Below are 19754 nucleotides of genomic sequence, written 5' to 3'. Positions count from 1 at the left end.
GCAAAGGAGGACCAATGGATTGATTAAGAAGGGGGAAATAGAGTACGACAGTAAGCTTGCAGGGAACCTAAGAACTGACTGTAAAAGTTTCTATAGGTATGTGAAGAGAAAAAGATTGGTGAAGACAAATGTAGGTGCCTTACAGTCAGAAACAGGAGAATTTATAATGGGGAACAAAGAAATGGCTGACCAAATAAATACATACTTTTGGTTCTGTCTTCACAAAGGAGGACACAAATAACATACCAGAAATGTTGGGGAACACAGGGTTTAGTGAGAGGGAGGAACTGAAAGAAATCAGTATTAGTAGGGAAATGGTGTTGGGGAAATTCATGGGTTGAAGGCTGATAAATCCCCAGGGCCTGATAATCTACATCCCAGAGTACTTAAGGAAGTGGACCTAGAAAGAGTGGATGCATTGGTGGTCATCTTCCGAGATTCTATAGACTCTGGAACAGTTCCTGTAAATTGGAGGGTAGCTAATGTAACCCCACTATTTAAAAAGGGAGGTAGAGAGAGAACAGGGAATTATAGACCAGTCAGCCTGACGTCGGTAGTGGGGAAAATTCTGGAGTCCATTATAAAAGATTTAATAGCTGAGCACGTGGAAAACAGTGGCAGAATCGGACAGAGTCAGCATGGATTTACGAAAGGGAAATCATGCTTGACAAATCTACTGGAATTTTTCAAGAATGTAACTAGTAGAGTTGATGAGGTGGAGCCAGTGGATGTGGTTTATTTGGACTTTCAGAAGGCTTTCGACAAAGTCCCACATAAGAGATTAGCATGTAAAAGTAAAGCGCATCGGATTGGGGGTAGTGTATTGAGATGGATAGAAAACTGGTTGGCAGACAGGAAACAGAGTAGGAATAAACGGGTGTTTATCTGAATGGAGTACTAGTGGGGTACCACAGGGATCGGTGCTGGGACCCCAGTTATTCACTATATATTAATGATTTAGATGAGGGAATTAAATGTAATATCTCCAAATTTACAGATGACACAAAGCTGGGTGGGAGGGTGAGCTGTGAGGAGGATGCAGAGATGCTTCAGTGTGAATTGGACAAGGTGAGTAAATGGGCAAATGCATGGCAGATGCAGTATAATGTGGATAAATGTGAGGTTATCCATTTTGGTAGCAAAAACAGGAAGGCGGATTATTATCTGAATGGCTATAAATTGAGAGAGGGGAATGTGCAACGAGACCCAGGTGTCCTCGTACACCAGTCGCTGAAGGTAAGCATGCAGGTGCAGCAGGCGGTAAAGAAGGCAAATGGTATGTTGGCCTTCATAGCCAGAGGATTCGAGTACAGGAATAGGAATGTCTTGCTGCAATTGTACAGGGCCTTGGTGAGACCGCACCTGGAATGTTGTGAGCAGTTTTGGTCTCCTTATCTGAGGAAGGATGTTCTTGATATAGAGGGAGTGCAGCGAAGGTTTACCAGACTGATTCCTCGGATGGTGGAACTGACATATGAGGAGAGATTGAGTTGGTTAGGATTATATTCGCTGGAGGTCAGAAGAATGAGGGTGGATCTCATAGAAGCCTATAAATTTCTAACAGGACTAGACAGGGTAGATGCAGGAAGGATGGGTCTGTGTGAGAGAGCAATGTGTGTGTCTGTGTGTGAGAGTAATGTGTGTGTCGATGAGAGAGCAATGTGTGTGTCTGTGTGAGAGAGCAATGTGTGTGTCTGTGTGAGAGCAATGTGTGTCTGTGTGTGATAGCAATGTGTGTCTGTGTGTGAGAGCAACGCATGTGACTGTGTGTGCGAGCAATGTGTGTGTCTCGGTGTGTGAGAGCAATGTGTGTGTCTATGTGTGAGAGCAATGTGTGTGTCTGTGTATGAGAGCAGTGTGTGTGTCTGTGTATGAGAGTAATATGTGTGTCTGTGTTAGAGCAATGTGTGTGTCTTTGTGTGATAGCAATGTGTGTCTGTGTGTGTGAGAGCAGCGTGTGTGACTGTGTGTGAGAGCAATGTGTGTGTCTGTGTGAGAGAGTAATGAGTATGTCTGTGTGAGAGCATTGTGTGTGTCTGTGTGAGAGAGTAATGTGTGTGTCTATTAGAGAGCAATTTGTGTGTCTGTGTGTAAGAGCAATGTGTGTGTGTCTGCGCATGAGAGTAATGTGTGTCTGTGTATGAGAGCAATGTGTGTGTCTGTGTGAGAAAGCAATGTGTGTGTCTGTGTGTGAGAGCAATGTGTGTGTCTGTGTGAGAGAGTAATGTGTGTGTCTGTGTGAGAGAGTAATGTGTGTGTCTGTGAGTGACAGCAATATGTGTGTCTGTGTGAGAGAGTAATGTGTGTGTCTATGAGAGAGCAATGTGTGTGTCTGTGTGAGAGCAATGTGTGTGTCTGTGTGTGATAGCAATGTGTTTCTGTGTGTGTGAGAGCAACGCGTGTAACTGTGTGTGCGAGCAATGTGTGTGTCTCTGTGTGTGAGAGCAATGTGTGTGTCTATGTGAGAGAGTAATGAGTGTGTGTCTGTGTGAGAGAAATGTGTGTGTCTGTGTGTGAGAGCAACGTGTGTGTCTGTGTACGAGAGCAATGAGTGTGTCTGTGTGAGAGAGCAATGTGTGTTTGTGTGTGTGAGAGTAATGTGTGTGTCTGTGTATGAGAGAAACGTGTGTGTGTCTGTGTGAGAGAGCAATCTGGGTCTCTGTGTGAGAGAGTAACGTGTGTGCCTGTGTGAGAGAGTAATGTGTGTGTCTGTGTGTTGGAGCAATCTGTGTGTCTGTGTGAGAGAGCAATGTGTGTGTCTGCGTGTGAGAGTAATGTGTGTGTGTGTCGGTGTGTGAGTAATGTGTGTGTGTCTGTCTATGGGAGCAAATTGCGTGTCTGTTTGTTTCTGTGTGTGAGAGTAATGTGTGTGTGTCGGTGTGTGAGTAATTATGTGACTGTGTATGAGAGCAATGTGTGTGTCTGTGTGTGTGAGAGCAATGTATGTGTCTGTGTATGAGAGCAATGTGTGTGTCTGTGTGAGAGAGTAATGTGTGTGTCCGTGTGTGAGAGCAATGTGTATGTCTGTGTGTGAGAGCAATGTGTGTGTCTGTGTGAGAGAGTAATGTGTGTGTCTGTGTGTGAGAGCAATGGGTGTGTCTGTGTGTTGGAGCAATCTGTGTGTCTGTGTGAGAGAGTAATGTGTGTGTCTGTGTGTGAGAGTAATGTGTGTGTGTCGGTGTGTGAGTAATGTGTGTGTGTCTGTCTATGGGAGCAAAATGCGTGTCTGTTTGTTTCTATGTGTGAGAGTGATGTGTGTGTGTCGGTGTGTGAGTAATTATGTGACTGTGTATGAGAGCAACGTGTGTGTCTGTATGTGAGAGCAATGTGTGTGTCTGTGTGAGAGAGTAATGTGTGTGTCCGTGTGTGACAGCAATGTGTATGTCTGTGTGTGAGAGCAATGTGTGTGACTGTGTGAGAGAGCAATGTGTGTGTCTGTGTGTGAGAGCAATGTGTGTGTCTGTGTGGGAGAGCAATTTGTGTGTCTGTGTGAGAGAGCAATGCGTGTGTCTGTGTGTGAGAGCAATGTGTGTGTCTATGAGAGAGCAATGTGCGTGTCTCTGTGTGAGAGAGCAATGTGTATGTCTATGAGAGAGCAAAGTATGTGTCTGTGTGAGAGAGCAATGTGTGTGAATAAGAGTTAGCAATGTGTGTCTGTGTGTGAGGTAAATGTGTGTGTCTGTGTGTGAGAGCAATCTGTGTGTCTGTGTGAGAGAGCAATCTGTGTGTGTGTGTGAGAGCAATGTGTGTGTCTGTGTGTGAGAGCAATGTATGTGTCTGTGTGTGAGACTGCAATGTGTGTGTCTGTGTGTGAGACCAAGGTGTGTCTATGATGAGAGCAATGCATCTGTCTATGAGAGAGCAATCTGTGTGTCTCTGTGAGAGAGCAATGTGTATGTCTATGAGAGAGCAAAGTATGTGTCTGTGTGAGAGAGCAATGTGTGTGAATAAGAGTTAGCAATGTGTGTCTGTGTGTGAGATAAATGTGTGTGTCTGTGTGTGAGAGCAATGTGTGTGTCTGTGTGTGAGAGCAATGTCTGTGTCTGTGTGTGAGACTGCAATGTGTGTGTCTGTGCATGAGAGCAATCTGTGTGTCTGTGTGAGAGAGTAATGTGTGTGTCTGTGTGTGAGAGCATTGTGTGTGTCTGTGTGTGAGAGCAATGTGTGTGTCTGTGTGTGAGAGAGCAATATGTGTGTCTGTGTATGAGCGTAATGTGTGTGTGTCTATGTGTGAGAGTGACGTGTGTGCATCTGTATATGAGAGAGCAATGTGTGTGTCTGTGTGTGAGATAGCAATGTGTGGCTGTGTTTGAGAGCAATGTGTGTGTGCCTGTATATGAGAGCAACCTGTCTGTGTCTGTGTGTGAGAGAAATGTGTGTGTCTGTGTGAGACAGTAATATGTGTGTCTCTGTGTGAGAGAGCAATGTGTGTGTCTGTGTGTGTGAGTAATGTGTGTGTCTGTGTGTGAGGACAATGTGTGTGTCTGTGTGTGAGAAAGCAATGTGTGTATCTGTGTGTGAGAGCAATGTTTGCGTCTGTGTGAGAGCAATTTGTGTGTCTATGTGAGAGAGTAATGAGTGTGTGTCTGTGTGAGAGCAATTTCTGTGTCTGTGTGTGAGAGCAATGTGTGTGTATGTGTAGGAGAGTAATGTGTGTGTCTGTGTGAGAGAGTAATGAGTGTGTGTCTGTGTGAGAGAGTAATGAGTGTGTGTCTGTGTGAGAGCAATTTGTGTGTCTGTGTGTGAGAGCAATGTGTGTGTGTCTCCGCATGAGAGTAATGTGTGTGTCTGTGTATGAGAGGAATGTGTTTGTCTGTGTGAGAGAGCAATGTGTGTGTCTGTGTGAGAGCAACTTGTGTGTCTGTGTGTGAGAGCAATGTGTGTGTCTGTGTGAGAGAGCAACGTATGTGTCTGTGTGCGGCAGCAATCTGTGTGTCTGTGTGAGAGAGTAATGTGTGTGTCTGTGTGTGAGAGCAATGTGTGTCTCTGTGTGTGAGAGCAATCTGTGTGTCTATGTGTCGGAGCAATCTGTGTGTCTGTGTCAGAGAGCAATGTGCGTGTCTGTGTGTGAGAGAGCAAAATATGGCTGGTGTGAGAGTAATGTGTGTGTCTGTCTATGGGAGCAATGTGCGTGTCTGTGTGTGAGCGAATGTGTGTGTCGGTCTGTGAGTAACGTGTGTATGACTGTGTATGTGAGCAATGTGTGTGTCTGTGTGTGTGAGAGCAATGTATGTGTCTGTGTTTGAGAGCAACGCGTATGTCTGTATGTGAGAGCAATGTGTGTGTCTGTGTGTGAGAGCAATGAGTGTGTCTGTATGTGAGAGCAATGTGTGTGTCTGTGTGAGAGAGTAATGTGTGTGTCCGTGTGACAGCAATGTGTATGTCTGTGTGTGAGATCAATGTGTGTGTCTGTGTGAGAGAACAATGTGTGTGTCAGTGTGTGAGAGCAATGTGTGTGTCTGTGTGAGAGAGCAACATGTGTCTCTGTGTGAGAGGACAATGTGTGTGTCAGTGTGTGAGATCAATGTGTGTGTCTGCGTGAGAGAGCAATGTGTGTGTCTGTGTGTGAGACCAATGTGTATCTATGAGAGAGCAATGTGTGTGTCTCTATGAGAGAGCAATGTGTGTGTCTGTGTGTGAGAGAGCAATGTGTGTGTCTGTGTGTGAGAGAGCAATGTGCGAGTGTGCGACCAATGTGTGTCTGTGTGTGTGAGAGCAATGTGTGTGTGTCTGTGTGTGAGAGCAATGTGTGTGTCTGTGTGAGAGAGCAATGTGTGTGCCTGTGTGAGCGAGCAATGTGTGTGTCTGTGTGTGAGACCAATGTGTATCTATGAGAGAGCAATGTGTGTGTCTCTGTGAGAGAGCAATGTGTGTGTCTGTGTTTGAGAGCAATGTGTGTGGATATGAGATAGCAATGTGTGTGTCTGTGTGTGAGCGAGCAATGTGTGTGTCTGTATATGAGAGCAATGTGTGTGTCTGTGTGAGAGAGCAACATATGTGTCTGTGCATGAGAGCAATCTGTGTGTCTGTGTGTGAGAGCAATGTGTGTGGATATGAGATAGCAATGTGTGTGTCTGCGTGAGAGAGCAATGTGTGTGGATATGAGATAGCAATGTGTGTGTCTGCGTGAGAGAGCAATGTGTGTGGATATGAGATAGCAATGTGTGTGTCTGTGTGTGAGCGAGCAATGCGTGTGTCTGTATATGAGAGCAATGTGTGTGTCTGTGTGAGAGAGCAACATATGTGTCTGTGCATGAGAGCAATCTGTGTGTCTGTGTGAGAGAGTAATGTGTGTGTATGTGTGTGAGAGCAATGTGTGTGTGTATGTGTGTGAGAGCAATGTGTGTGTGTCTGTGTGTGAGAGAAATGTGTGTGTGTCTGTGTGTGAGAGCAATCTGTGTGTCTGTGTGAGAGAGCTATGTGTGTGTGTGAGGGCAATGTGTGTGTCTGTGTGTGAGAGCAATGTGTGTGTCTGTGTGAGAGAGCAATGTGTCTGTCTCTGTGAGAGAGCAATGTGTATGTCTATGAGGGAGCAATGTGTGTGTCTGTGTGAGAGAGCAATGTGTGTGTCTGTGTGTGAGAGCAATGTGTATGTCTATGAGAGAGCAATGTGTGTGTCTGCGTGAGAGAGCAATGTGTGGATATGAGATAGCCATCTGTGTGACTGTGTGAGAGAGCAATGTGTGTGTCTGTGTGTGAGAGCAATGTGTGTGTCTGTGTGTGAGAGAGAAATGTGTGTGTCTGTGTATGAGAGTAATGTGTGTGTGTCTATGTGTGAGAGTAATGTGTGTGTGTCTGTTTACGAGAGAGCAATGTGTGTGTACCTGTGTATGAGAGCAACCTGTCTGTATCTGTGTGTGAGAGAAATGTGTGTGTCTGTGTGAGACAGTAATATGTGTGTCTCTGTGTGAGAGAGCAATGTGTGTGTGTGTGTGTGTGTGTGTGTGTGTGAGCAAACAATATGTGTGTCTGTGTGTGAGAGGGCAATGTGTGTGTCTATGTGTGTGAGAGCAATGTGTGCGTCTCTGTGTGAGGGCAATGTGTGTGTGTGTGTGTGTGAGCAAACAATATGTGTGTCTGTGTGTGAGAGAGCAATGTGTGTGTCTGTGTGTGAGAGCAATGTGTCTGTCTATGTGAGAGAGCAATGTGTGTGTCTGTGTGTGAGACCAATGTGTATCTATGAGAGAGCAATGTGTGTGTCTCTGTGAGAGAGCAATGTGTGTGTCTGTGTGTGAGAGCAATGTGTATGTCTATGAGAGAGCAATGTGTGTGTCTGCGTGAGAGAGCAATGTGTGTGGATATGAGATAGCAATGTGTGTGTCTGTGTGTGAGCGAGCAATGTGTGTGTCTGTATATGAGAGCAATGTGTGTGTCTGTGTGAGAGAGCAACATATGTGTCTGTGCATGAGAGCAATCTGTGTGTCTGTGTGAGAGAGTAATGTGTGTGTATGTGTGTGAGAGCAATGTGTGTGTGTATGTGTGTGAGAGCAATGTGTGTGTGTCTGTGTGTGAGAGAAATGTGTGTGTGTCTGTGTGTGAGAGCAATCTGTGTGTCTGTGTGAGAGAGCTATGTGTGTGTGTGAGGGCAATGTGTGTGTCTGTGTGTGAGAGCAATGTGTGTGTCTGTGTGTGAGAGAGCAATGTGTGTGTCTGTGTATGAGAGTAATGTGTGTGTCTATGTGTGAGAGTAATGTGTGTGTGGCTGTTTACGAGAGAGCAATGTGTGTGTCTGTGTGTGAGATAGCAATGTCTGGCTGTGTTTGAGAGCAATTTGTGTGTGCCTGTATGTGAGAGCAACCTGTCTGTATCTGTGTGTGAGAGAAATGTGTGTGTCTGTGTGAGACAATAATATGTGTGTCTCTGTGTGAGAGAGCAATGTGTGTCTCTGTGTGTTGAGCAATGTGTGTGTCTGTGTGTGAGGGCAATGTGTGTGTCTGTGTGTGAGCAAGCAATATGTGTGTCTGTGTGTGAGAGAGAAATGTGTGTGTCAGTGTGTGAGAGCAATGTGTGTATCTGTGTGTGACAGCAATGTTTGCGTCTGTGTGAGAGAGCAATGTGTGTGTCCGTGTGTGACAGCAATGTGTATGTCTGTGTGTGACAGCAATGTGTGTGTCTGTGTCAGAGAGCAATGTGTGTGTGCGTGTGTCAGAGCAATGTGTGTGTCTGTGTGTGAGAGCAATGTGTGTATCTGTGTGTGAGAGCAATGTTTGCGTCTGTGTGAGCGAGCAATGTGTGTGTCCATGTGTGACAGCAATGTGTATGTCTGTGTGTGAGAGCAATGTGTGTGTGCGTGTGTGAGAGCAATGTGTGTGTCTATCTCAGAGAGCAATGTGTGTGTGCGTGTGTGAAAGCAATGTGTGTGTCTGTGTGTGAGAGAGCAATGTGTGTGTGTCTATGAGAGAGCAATGTGTGTGTGTCTATGAGAGAGCAATGTGTGTGTCTATGAGATAGCAATGTGTGTGTCTGTGTGAGAGAGCAACATATGTGTCTGTGCATGAGAGCAATCTGTGTGTCTGTGTGAGGGTGTAACGTGTCTGTCTCTGTGAGAGAGCAATGTGTATGTCTATGAGAGAGCAATGTGTGTGTCTGCGTGAGAGAGCAATGTGTGTGGACATGAGATAGCAACGTGTGTGTCTGTGTGTGAGAGCAATGTCTGTGTCTGTATATGAGAGCAATGTGTGTGTCTGTGTGACAGAGCAACATACGTGTCTGTGCATGAGAGCAATCTGTGTGTCTGTGTGAGAGAGTAATGTGTCTGTGTGTGAGAGCAATGTGTGTGTCTGTGTGTGAGATCAATGTGTGTGTCTGTGTGAGAGAACAATGTGTGTGTCTGTGTGTGAGAGCAATGTGTGTGTCTGTGTGAGAGAGCAACATGTGTCTCTGTGTGAGAGGACAATGTGTGTGTCAGTGTGTGAGATCAATGTGTGTGTCTGTGTGTGAGAGAGCAATATGTGTGTCTGTGTATGAGCGTAATGTGTGTGTGTCTATGTGTGAGAGTGACGTGTGTGCATCTGTATATGAGAGAGCAATGTGTGTGTCTGTGTGTGAGATAGCAATGTGTGGCTGTGTTTGAGAGCAATGTGTGTGTGCCTGTATATGAGAGCAACCTGTCTGTGTCTGTGTGTGAGAGAAATGTGTGTGTCTGTGTGAGACAGTAATATGTGTGTCTCTGTGTGAGAGAGCAATGTGTGTGTCTGTGTGTGTGAGTAATGTGTGTGTCTGTGTGTGAGGACAATGTGTGTGTCTGTGTGTGAGAAAGCAATGTGTGTATCTGTGTGTGAGAGCAATGTTTGCGTCTGTGTGAGAGCAATTTGTGTGTCTATGTGAGAGAGTAATGAGTGTGTGTCTGTGTGAGAGCAATTTCTGTGTCTGTGTGTGAGAGCAATGTGTGTGTATGTGTAGGAGAGTAATGTGTGTGTCTGTGTGAGAGAGTAATGAGTGTGTGTCTGTGTGAGAGAGTAATGAGTGTGTGTCTGTGTGAGAGCAATTTGTGTGTCTGTGTGTGAGAGCAATGTGTGTGTGTCTCCGCATGAGAGTAATGTGTGTGTCTGTGTATGAGAGGAATGTGTTTGTCTGTGTGAGAGAGCAATGTGTGTGTCTGTGTGAGAGCAACTTGTGTGTCTGTGTGTGAGAGCAATGTGTGTGTCTGTGTGAGAGAGCAACGTATGTGTCTGTGTGCGGCAGCAATCTGTGTGTCTGTGTGAGAGAGTAATGTGTGTGTCTGTGTGTGAGAGCAATGTGTGTCTCTGTGTGTGAGAGCAATCTGTGTGTCTATGTGTCGGAGCAATCTGTGTGTCTGTGTCAGAGAGCAATGTGCGTGTCTGTGTGTGAGAGAGCAAAATATGGCTGGTGTGAGAGTAATGTGTGTGTCTGTCTATGGGAGCAATGTGCGTGTCTGTGTGTGAGCGAATGTGTGTGTCGGTCTGTGAGTAACGTGTGTATGACTGTGTATGTGAGCAATGTGTGTGTCTGTGTGTGTGAGAGCAATGTATGTGTCTGTGTTTGAGAGCAACGCGTATGTCTGTATGTGAGAGCAATGTGTGTGTCTGTGTGTGAGAGCAATGAGTGTGTCTGTATGTGAGAGCAATGTGTGTGTCTGTGTGAGAGAGTAATGTGTGTGTCCGTGTGACAGCAATGTGTATGTCTGTGTGTGAGATCAATGTGTGTGTCTGTGTGAGAGAACAATGTGTGTGTCAGTGTGTGAGAGCAATGTGTGTGTCTGTGTGAGAGAGCAACATGTGTCTCTGTGTGAGAGGACAATGTGTGTGTCAGTGTGTGAGATCAATGTGTGTGTCTGCGTGAGAGAGCAATGTGTGTGTCTGTGTGTGAGACCAATGTGTCTCTATGAGAGAGCAATGTGTGTGTCTGTGTGTGAGAGAGCAATGTGTGTGTCTGTGTGTGAGAGAGCAATGTGCGAGTGTGCGACCAATGTGTGTCTGTGTGTGTGAGAGCAATGTGTGTGTGTCTGTGTGTGAGAGCAATGTGTGTGTCTGTGTGAGAGAGCAATGTGTGTGCCTGTGTGAGCGAGCAATGTGTGTGTCTGTGTGTGAGACCAATGTGTATCTATGAGAGAGCAATGTGTGTGTCTCTGTGAGAGAGCAATGTGTGTGTCTGTGTTTGAGAGCAATGTGTGTGGATATGAGATAGCAATGTGTGTGTCTGTGTGTGAGCGAGCAATGTGTGTGTCTGTATATGAGAGCAATGTGTGTGTCTGTGTGAGAGAGCAACATATGTGTCTGTGCATGAGAGCAATCTGTGTGTCTGTGTGTGAGAGCAATGTGTGTGGATATGAGATAGCAATGTGTGTGTCTGCGTGAGAGAGCAATGTGTGTGGATATGAGATAGCAATGTGTGTGTCTGCGTGAGAGAGCAATGTGTGTGGATATGAGATAGCAATGTGTGTGTCTGTGTGTGAGCGAGCAATGCGTGTGTCTGTATATGAGAGCAATGTGTGTGTCTGTGTGAGAGAGCAACATATGTGTCTGTGCATGAGAGCAATCTGTGTGTCTGTGTGAGAGAGTAATGTGTGTGTATGTGTGTGAGAGCAATGTGTGTGTGTATGTGTGTGAGAGCAATGTGTGTGTGTCTGTGTGTGAGAGAAATGTGTGTGTGTCTGTGTGTGAGAGCAATCTGTGTGTCTGTGTGAGAGAGCTATGTGTGTGTGTGAGGGCAATGTGTGTGTCTGTGTGTGAGAGCAATGTGTGTGTCTGTGTGAGAGAGCAATGTGTCTGTCTCTGTGAGAGAGCAATGTGTATGTCTATGAGGGAGCAATGTGTGTGTCTGTGTGAGAGAGCAATGTGTGTGTCTGTGTGTGAGAGCAATGTGTATGTCTATGAGAGAGCAATGTGTGTGTCTGCGTGAGAGAGCAATGTGTGGATATGAGATAGCCATCTGTGTGACTGTGTGAGAGAGCAATGTGTGTGTCTGTGTGTGAGAGCAATGTGTGTGTCTGTGTGTGAGAGAGAAATGTGTGTGTCTGTGTATGAGAGTAATGTGTGTGTGTCTATGTGTGAGAGTAATGTGTGTGTGTCTGTTTACGAGAGAGCAATGTGTGTGTACCTGTGTATGAGAGCAACCTGTCTGTATCTGTGTGTGAGAGAAATGTGTGTGTCTGTGTGAGACAGTAATATGTGTGTCTCTGTGTGAGAGAGCAATGTGTGTGTGTGTGTGTGTGTGTGTGAGCAAACAATATGTGTGTCTGTGTGTGAGAGGGCAATGTGTGTGTCTATGTGTGTGAGAGCAATGTGTGCGTCTCTGTGTGAGGGCAATGTGTGTGTGTGTGTGTGTGAGCAAACAATATGTGTGTCTGTGTGTGAGAGAGCAATGTGTGTGTCTGTGTGTGAGAGCAATGTGTCTGTCTATGTGAGAGAGCAATGTGTGTGTCTGTGTGTGAGACCAATGTGTATCTATGAGAGAGCAATGTGTGTGTCTCTGTGAGAGAGCAATGTGTGTGTCTGTGTGTGAGAGCAATGTGTATGTCTATGAGAGAGCAATGTGTGTGTCTGCGTGAGAGAGCAATGTGTGTGGATATGAGATAGCAATGTGTGTGTCTGTGTGTGAGCGAGCAATGTGTGTGTCTGTATATGAGAGCAATGTGTGTGTCTGTGTGAGAGAGCAACATATGTGTCTGTGCATGAGAGCAATCTGTGTGTCTGTGTGAGAGAGTAATGTGTGTGTATGTGTGTGAGAGCAATGTGTGTGTGTATGTGTGTGAGAGCAATGTGTGTGTGTCTGTGTGTGAGAGAAATGTGTGTGTGTCTGTGTGTGAGAGCAATCTGTGTGTCTGTGTGAGAGAGCTATGTGTGTGTGTGAGGGCAATGTGTGTGTCTGTGTGTGAGAGCAATGTGTGTGTCTGTGTGTGAGAGAGCAATGTGTGTGTCTGTGTATGAGAGTAATGTGTGTGTCTATGTGTGAGAGTAATGTGTGTGTGGCTGTTTACGAGAGAGCAATGTGTGTGTCTGTGTGTGAGATAGCAATGTCTGGCTGTGTTTGAGAGCAATTTGTGTGTGCCTGTATGTGAGAGCAACCTGTCTGTATCTGTGTGTGAGAGAAATGTGTGTGTCTGTGTGAGACAATAATATGTGTGTCTCTGTGTGAGAGAGCAATGTGTGTCTCTGTGTGTTGAGCAATGTGTGTGTCTGTGTGTGAGGGCAATGTGTGTGTCTGTGTGTGAGCAAGCAATATGTGTGTCTGTGTGTGAGAGAGAAATGTGTGTGTCAGTGTGTGAGAGCAATGTGTGTATCTGTGTGTGACAGCAATGTTTGCGTCTGTGTGAGAGAGCAATGTGTGTGTCCGTGTGTGACAGCAATGTGTATGTCTGTGTGTGACAGCAATGTGTGTGTCTGTGTCAGAGAGCAATGTGTGTGTGCGTGTGTCAGAGCAATGTGTGTGTCTGTGTGTGAGAGCAATGTGTGTATCTGTGTGTGAGAGCAATGTTTGCGTCTGTGTGAGCGAGCAATGTGTGTGTCCATGTGTGACAGCAATGTGTATGTCTGTGTGTGAGAGCAATGTGTGTGTGCGTGTGTGAGAGCAATGTGTGTGTCTATCTCAGAGAGCAATGTGTGTGTGCGTGTGTGAAAGCAATGTGTGTGTCTGTGTGTGAGAGAGCAATGTGTGTGTGTCTATGAGAGAGCAATGTGTGTGTGTCTATGAGAGAGCAATGTGTGTGTCTATGAGATAGCAATGTGTGTGTCTGTGTGAGAGAGCAACATATGTGTCTGTGCATGAGAGCAATCTGTGTGTCTGTGTGAGGGTGTAACGTGTCTGTCTCTGTGAGAGAGCAATGTGTATGTCTATGAGAGAGCAATGTGTGTGTCTGCGTGAGAGAGCAATGTGTGTGGACATGAGATAGCAACGTGTGTGTCTGTGTGTGAGAGCAATGTCTGTGTCTGTATATGAGAGCAATGTGTGTGTCTGTGTGACAGAGCAACATACGTGTCTGTGCATGAGAGCAATCTGTGTGTCTGTGTGAGAGAGTAATGTGTCTGTGTGTGAGAGCAATGTGTGTGTCTGTGTGTGAGATCAATGTGTGTGTCTGTGTGAGAGAACAATGTGTGTGTCTGTGTGTGAGAGCAATGTGTGTGTCTGTGTGAGAGAGCAACATGTGTCTCTGTGTGAGAGGACAATGTGTGTGTCAGTGTGTGAGATCAATGTGTGTGTCTGTGTGTGAGAGAGCAATATGTGTGTCTGTGTATGAGCGTAATGTGTGTGTGTCTATGTGTGAGAGTGACGTGTGTGCATCTGTATATGAGAGAGCAATGTGTGTGTCTGTGTGTGAGATAGCAATGTGTGGCTGTGTTTGAGAGCAATGTGTGTGTGCCTGTATATGAGAGCAACCTGTCTGTGTCTGTGTGTGAGAGAAATGTGTGTGTCTGTGTGAGACAGTAATATGTGTGTCTCTGTGTGAGAGAGCAATGTGTGTGTCTGTGTGTGTGAGTAATGTGTGTGTCTGTGTGTGAGGACAATGTGTGTGTCTGTGTGTGAGAAAGCAATGTGTGTATCTGTGTGTGAGAGCAATGTTTGCGTCTGTGTGAGAGCAATTTGTGTGTCTATGTGAGAGAGTAATGAGTGTGTGTCTGTGTGAGAGCAATTTCTGTGTCTGTGTGTGAGAGCAATGTGTGTGTATGTGTAGGAGAGTAATGTGTGTGTCTGTGTGAGAGAGTAATGAGTGTGTGTCTGTGTGAGAGAGTAATGAGTGTGTGTCTGTGTGAGAGCAATTTGTGTGTCTGTGTGTGAGAGCAATGTGTGTGTGTCTCCGCATGAGAGTAATGTGTGTGTCTGTGTATGAGAGGAATGTGTTTGTCTGTGTGAGAGAGCAATGTGTGTGTCTGTGTGAGAGCAACTTGTGTGTCTGTGTGTGAGAGCAATGTGTGTGTCTGTGTGAGAGAGCAACGTATGTGTCTGTGTGCGGCAGCAATCTGTGTGTCTGTGTGAGAGAGTAATGTGTGTGTCTGTGTGTGAGAGCAATGTGTGTCTCTGTGTGTGAGAGCAATCTGTGTGTCTATGTGTCGGAGCAATCTGTGTGTCTGTGTCAGAGAGCAATGTGCGTGTCTGTGTGTGAGAGAGCAAAATATGGCTGGTGTGAGAGTAATGTGTGTGTCTGTCTATGGGAGCAATGTGCGTGTCTGTGTGTGAGCGAATGTGTGTGTCGGTCTGTGAGTAACGTGTGTATGACTGTGTATGTGAGCAATGTGTGTGTCTGTGTGTGTGAGAGCAATGTATGTGTCTGTGTTTGAGAGCAACGCGTATGTCTGTATGTGAGAGCAATGTGTGTGTCTGTGTGTGAGAGCAATGAGTGTGTCTGTATGTGAGAGCAATGTGTGTGTCTGTGTGAGAGAGTAATGTGTGTGTCCGTGTGACAGCAATGTGTATGTCTGTGTGTGAGATCAATGTGTGTGTCTGTGTGAGAGAACAATGTGTGTGTCAGTGTGTGAGAGCAATGTGTGTGTCTGTGTGAGAGAGCAACATGTGTCTCTGTGTGAGAGGACAATGTGTGTGTCAGTGTGTGAGATCAATGTGTGTGTCTGCGTGAGAGAGCAATGTGTGTGTCTGTGTGTGAGACCAATGTGTCTCTATGAGAGAGCAATGTGTGTGTCTGTGTGTGAGAGAGCAATGTGTGTGTCTGTGTGTGAGAGAGCAATGTGCGAGTGTGCGACCAATGTGTGTCTGTGTGTGTGAGAGCAATGTGTGTGTGTCTGTGTGTGAGAGCAATGTGTGTGTCTGTGTGAGAGAGCAATGTGTGTGCCTGTGTGAGCGAGCAATGTGTGTGTCTGTGTGTGAGACCAATGTGTATCTATGAGAGAGCAATGTGTGTGTCTCTGTGAGAGAGCAATGTGTGTGTCTGTGTTTGAGAGCAATGTGTGTGGATATGAGATAGCAATGTGTGTGTCTGTGTGTGAGCGAGCAATGTGTGTGTCTGTATATGAGAGCAATGTGTGTGTCTGTGTGAGAGAGCAACATATGTGTCTGTGCATGAGAGCAATCTGTGTGTCTGTGTGTGAGAGCAATGTGTGTGGATATGAGATAGCAATGTGTGTGTCTGCGTGAGAGAGCAATGTGTGTGGATATGAGATAGCAATGTGTGTGTCTGCGTGAGAGAGCAATGTGTGTGGATATGAGATAGCAATGTGTGTGTCTGTGTGTGAGCGAGCAATGCGTGTGTCTGTATATGAGAGCAATGTGTGTGTCTGTGTGAGAGAGCAACATATGTGTCTGTGCATGAGAGCAATCTGTGTGTCTGTGTGAGAGAGTAATGTGTGTGTATGTGTGTGAGAGCAATGTGTGTGTGTATGTGTGTGAGAGCAATGTGTGTGTGTCTGTGTGTGAGAGAAATGTGTGTGTGTCTGTGTGTGAGAGCAATCTGTGTGTCTGTGTGAGAGAGCTATGTGTGTGTGTGAGGGCAATGTGTGTGTCTGTGTGTGAGAGCAATGTGTGTGTCTGTGTGAGAGAGCAATGTGTCTGTCTCTGTGAGAGAGCAATGTGTATGTCTATGAGGGAGCAATGTGTGTGTCTGTGTGAGAGAGCAATGTGTGTGTCTGTGTGTGAGAGCAATGTGTATGTCTATGAGAGAGCAATGTGTGTGTCTGCGTGAGAGAGCAATGTGTGGATATGAGATAGCCATCTGTGTGACTGTGTGAGAGAGCAATGTGTGTGTCTGTGTGTGAGAGCAATGTGTGTGTCTGTGTGTGAGAGAGAAATGTGTGTGTCTGTGTATGAGAGTAATGTGTGTGTGTCTATGTGTGAGAGTAATGTGTGTGTGTCTGTTTACGAGAGAGCAATGTGTGTGTACCTGTGTATGAGAGCAACCTGTCTGTATCTGTGTGTGAGAGAAATGTGTGTGTCTGTGTGAGACAGTAATATGTGTGTCTCTGTGTGAGAGAGCAATGTGTGTGTGTGTGTGTGTGTGTGTGTGTGAGCAAACAATATGTGTGTCTGTGTGTGAGAGGGCAATGTGTGTGTCTATGTGTGTGAGAGCAATGTGTGCGTCTCTGTGTGAGGGCAATGTGTGTGTGTGTGTGTGTGAGCAAACAATATGTGTGTCTGTGTGTGAGAGAGCAATGTGTGTGTCTGTGTGTGAGAGCAATGTGTCTGTCTATGTGAGAGAGCAATGTGTGTGTCTGTGTGTGAGACCAATGTGTATCTATGAGAGAGCAATGTGTGTGTCTCTGTGAGAGAGCAATGTGTGTGTCTGTGTGTGAGAGCAATGTGTATGTCTATGAGAGAGCAATGTGTGTGTCTGCGTGAGAGAGCAATGTGTGTGGATATGAGATAGCAATGTGTGTGTCTGTGTGTGAGCGAGCAATGTGTGTGTCTGTATATGAGAGCAATGTGTGTGTCTGTGTGAGAGAGCAACATATGTGTCTGTGCATGAGAGCAATCTGTGTGTCTGTGTGAGAGAGTAATGTGTGTGTATGTGTGTGAGAGCAATGTGTGTGTGTATGTGTGTGAGAGCAATGTGTGTGTGTCTGTGTGTGAGAGAAATGTGTGTGTGTCTGTGTGTGAGAGCAATCTGTGTGTCTGTGTGAGAGAGCTATGTGTGTGTGTGAGGGCAATGTGTGTGTCTGTGTGTGAGAGCAATGTGTGTGTCTGTGTGTGAGAGAGCAATGTGTGTGTCTGTGTATGAGAGTAATGTGTGTGTCTATGTGTGAGAGTAATGTGTGTGTGGCTGTTTACGAGAGAGCAATGTGTGTGTCTGTGTGTGAGATAGCAATGTCTGGCTGTGTTTGAGAGCAATTTGTGTGTGCCTGTATGTGAGAGCAACCTGTCTGTATCTGTGTGTGAGAGAAATGTGTGTGTCTGTGTGAGACAATAATATGTGTGTCTCTGTGTGAGAGAGCAATGTGTGTCTCTGTGTGTTGAGCAATGTGTGTGTCTGTGTGTGAGGGCAATGTGTGTGTCTGTGTGTGAGCAAGCAATATGTGTGTCTGTGTGTGAGAGAGAAATGTGTGTGTCAGTGTGTGAGAGCAATGTGTGTATCTGTGTGTGACAGCAATGTTTGCGTCTGTGTGAGAGAGCAATGTGTGTGTCCGTGTGTGACAGCAATGTGTATGTCTGTGTGTGACAGCAATGTGTGTGTCTGTGTCAGAGAGCAATGTGTGTGTGCGTGTGTCAGAGCAATGTGTGTGTCTGTGTGTGAGAGCAATGTGTGTATCTGTGTGTGAGAGCAATGTTTGCGTCTGTGTGAGCGAGCAATGTGTGTGTCCATGTGTGACAGCAATGTGTATGTCTGTGTGTGAGAGCAATGTGTGTGTGCGTGTGTGAGAGCAATGTGTGTGTCTATCTCAGAGAGCAATGTGTGTGTGCGTGTGTGAAAGCAATGTGTGTGTCTGTGTGTGAGAGAGCAATGTGTGTGTGTCTATGAGAGAGCAATGTGTGTGTGTCTATGAGAGAGCAATGTGTGTGTCTATGAGATAGCAATGTGTGTGTCTGTGTGAGAGAGCAACATATGTGTCTGTGCATGAGAGCAATCTGTGTGTCTGTGTGAGGGTGTAACGTGTCTGTCTCTGTGAGAGAGCAATGTGTATGTCTATGAGAGAGCAATGTGTGTGTCTGCGTGAGAGAGCAATGTGTGTGGACATGAGATAGCAACGTGTGTGTCTGTGTGTGAGAGCAATGTCTGTGTCTGTATATGAGAGCAATGTGTGTGTCTGTGTGACAGAGCAACATACGTGTCTGTGCATGAGAGCAATCTGTGTGTCTGTGTGAGAGAGTAATGTGTCTGTGTGTGAGAGCAATGTGTGTGTCTGTGTGTGAGATCAATGTGTGTGTCTGTGTGAGAGAACAATGTGTGTGTCTGTGTGTGAGAGCAATGTGTGTGTCTGTGTGAGAGAGCAACATGTGTCTCTGTGTGAGAGGACAATGTGTGTGTCAGTGTGTGAGATCAATGTGTGTGTCTGCGTGAGAGAGCAATGTGTGTGTCTGTGTGTGAGACCAATGTGTATCTATGAGAGAGCAATGTGTGTGTCTCTATGAGAGAGCAATGTGTGTGTCTGTGTGTGAGAGAGCAATGTGTGTGTCTGTGTGTGAGAGAGCAATGTGCGAGTGTGCGACCAATGTGTGTCTGTGTGTGTGAGAGCAATGTGTGTGTCTGTGTGAGAGAGCAATGTGTGTGCCTGTGTGAGCGAGCAATGTGTGTGTCTGTGTGTGAGACCAATGTGTATCTATGAGAGAGCAATGTGTGTGTCTCTGTGAGAGAGCAATGTGTGTGTCTGTATATGAGAGCAATGTGTGTGTCTGTGTGAGAGAGCAACATATGTGTCTGTGCATGAGAGCAATCTGTGTGTCTGTGTGAGAGAGTAATGTGTGTGTATGTGTGTGAGAGCAATGTGTGTGTGTATGTGTGTGAGAGCAATGTGTGTGTGTCTGTGTGTGAGAGAAATGTGTGTGTGTCTGTGTGTGAGAGCAATCTGTGTGTCTGTGTGAGAGAGTAATGTGTGTGTATGTGTGTGAGAGCAATGTGTGTGTGTATGTGTGTGAGAGCAATGTGTGTGTGTCTGTGTGTGAGAGAAATGTGTGTGTGTCTGTGTGTGAGAGCAATCTGTGTGTCTGTGTGAGAGAGCTATGTGTGTGTGTGAGGGCAATGTGTGTGTCTGTGTGTGAGAGCAATGTGTGTGTCTGTGTGTGAGAGAGCAATGTGTGTGTCTGTGTATGAGAGTAATGTGTGTGTCTATGTGTGAGAGTAATGTGTGTGTGGCTGTTTACGAGAGAGCAATGTGTGTGTCTGTGTGTGAGATAGCAATGTCTGGCTGTGTTTGAGAGCAATTTGTGTGTGCCTGTATGTGAGAGCAACCTGTCTGTATCTGTGTGTGAGAGAAATGTGTGTGTCTGTGTGAGACAATAATATGTGTGTCTCTGTGTGAGAGAGCAATGTGTGTCTCTGTGTGTTGAGCAATGTGTGTGTCTGTGTGTGAGGGCAATGTGTGTGTCTGTGTGTGAGGGCAATGTGTGTGTCTGTGTGTGAGCAAGCAATATGTGTGTCTGTGTGTGAGAGAGAAATGTGTGTGTCAGTGTGTGAGAGCAATGTGTGTATCTGTGTGTGACAGCAATGTTTGCGTCTGTGTGAGAGAGCAATGTGTGTGTCCGTGTGTGACAGCAATGTGTATGTCTGTGTGTGACAGCAATGTGTGTGTCTGTGTCAGAGAGCAATGTGTGTGTGCGTGTGTCAGAGCAATGTGTGTGTCTGTGTGTGAGAGCAATGTGTGTATCTGTGTGTGAGAGCAATGTTTGCGTCTGTGTGAGCGAGCAATGTGTGTGTC

At 45.9% G+C, this 19754-nt stretch overlaps 1 protein-coding gene across 1 annotated transcript in view; it reads right to left on the bottom strand.

Annotated features, from left to right (window-relative positions):
* Positions 1-19754, bottom strand: part of LOC144695175 (cytosolic 5'-nucleotidase 1A-like) — an 88112-nt gene that overhangs the window by 45508 nt on the left and 22850 nt on the right. The gene's annotated exons all lie outside the window — the stretch shown is intronic.

This window comes from Cetorhinus maximus, chromosome 21, assembly GCF_964194155.1.
Source record: "Cetorhinus maximus chromosome 21, sCetMax3.hap1.1, whole genome shotgun sequence".
In the NCBI taxonomy this organism is placed as follows: Eukaryota; Metazoa; Chordata; class Chondrichthyes; order Lamniformes; family Cetorhinidae; genus Cetorhinus; species Cetorhinus maximus.
This window is presented reverse-complemented; position numbering and strand designations above follow the sequence as displayed.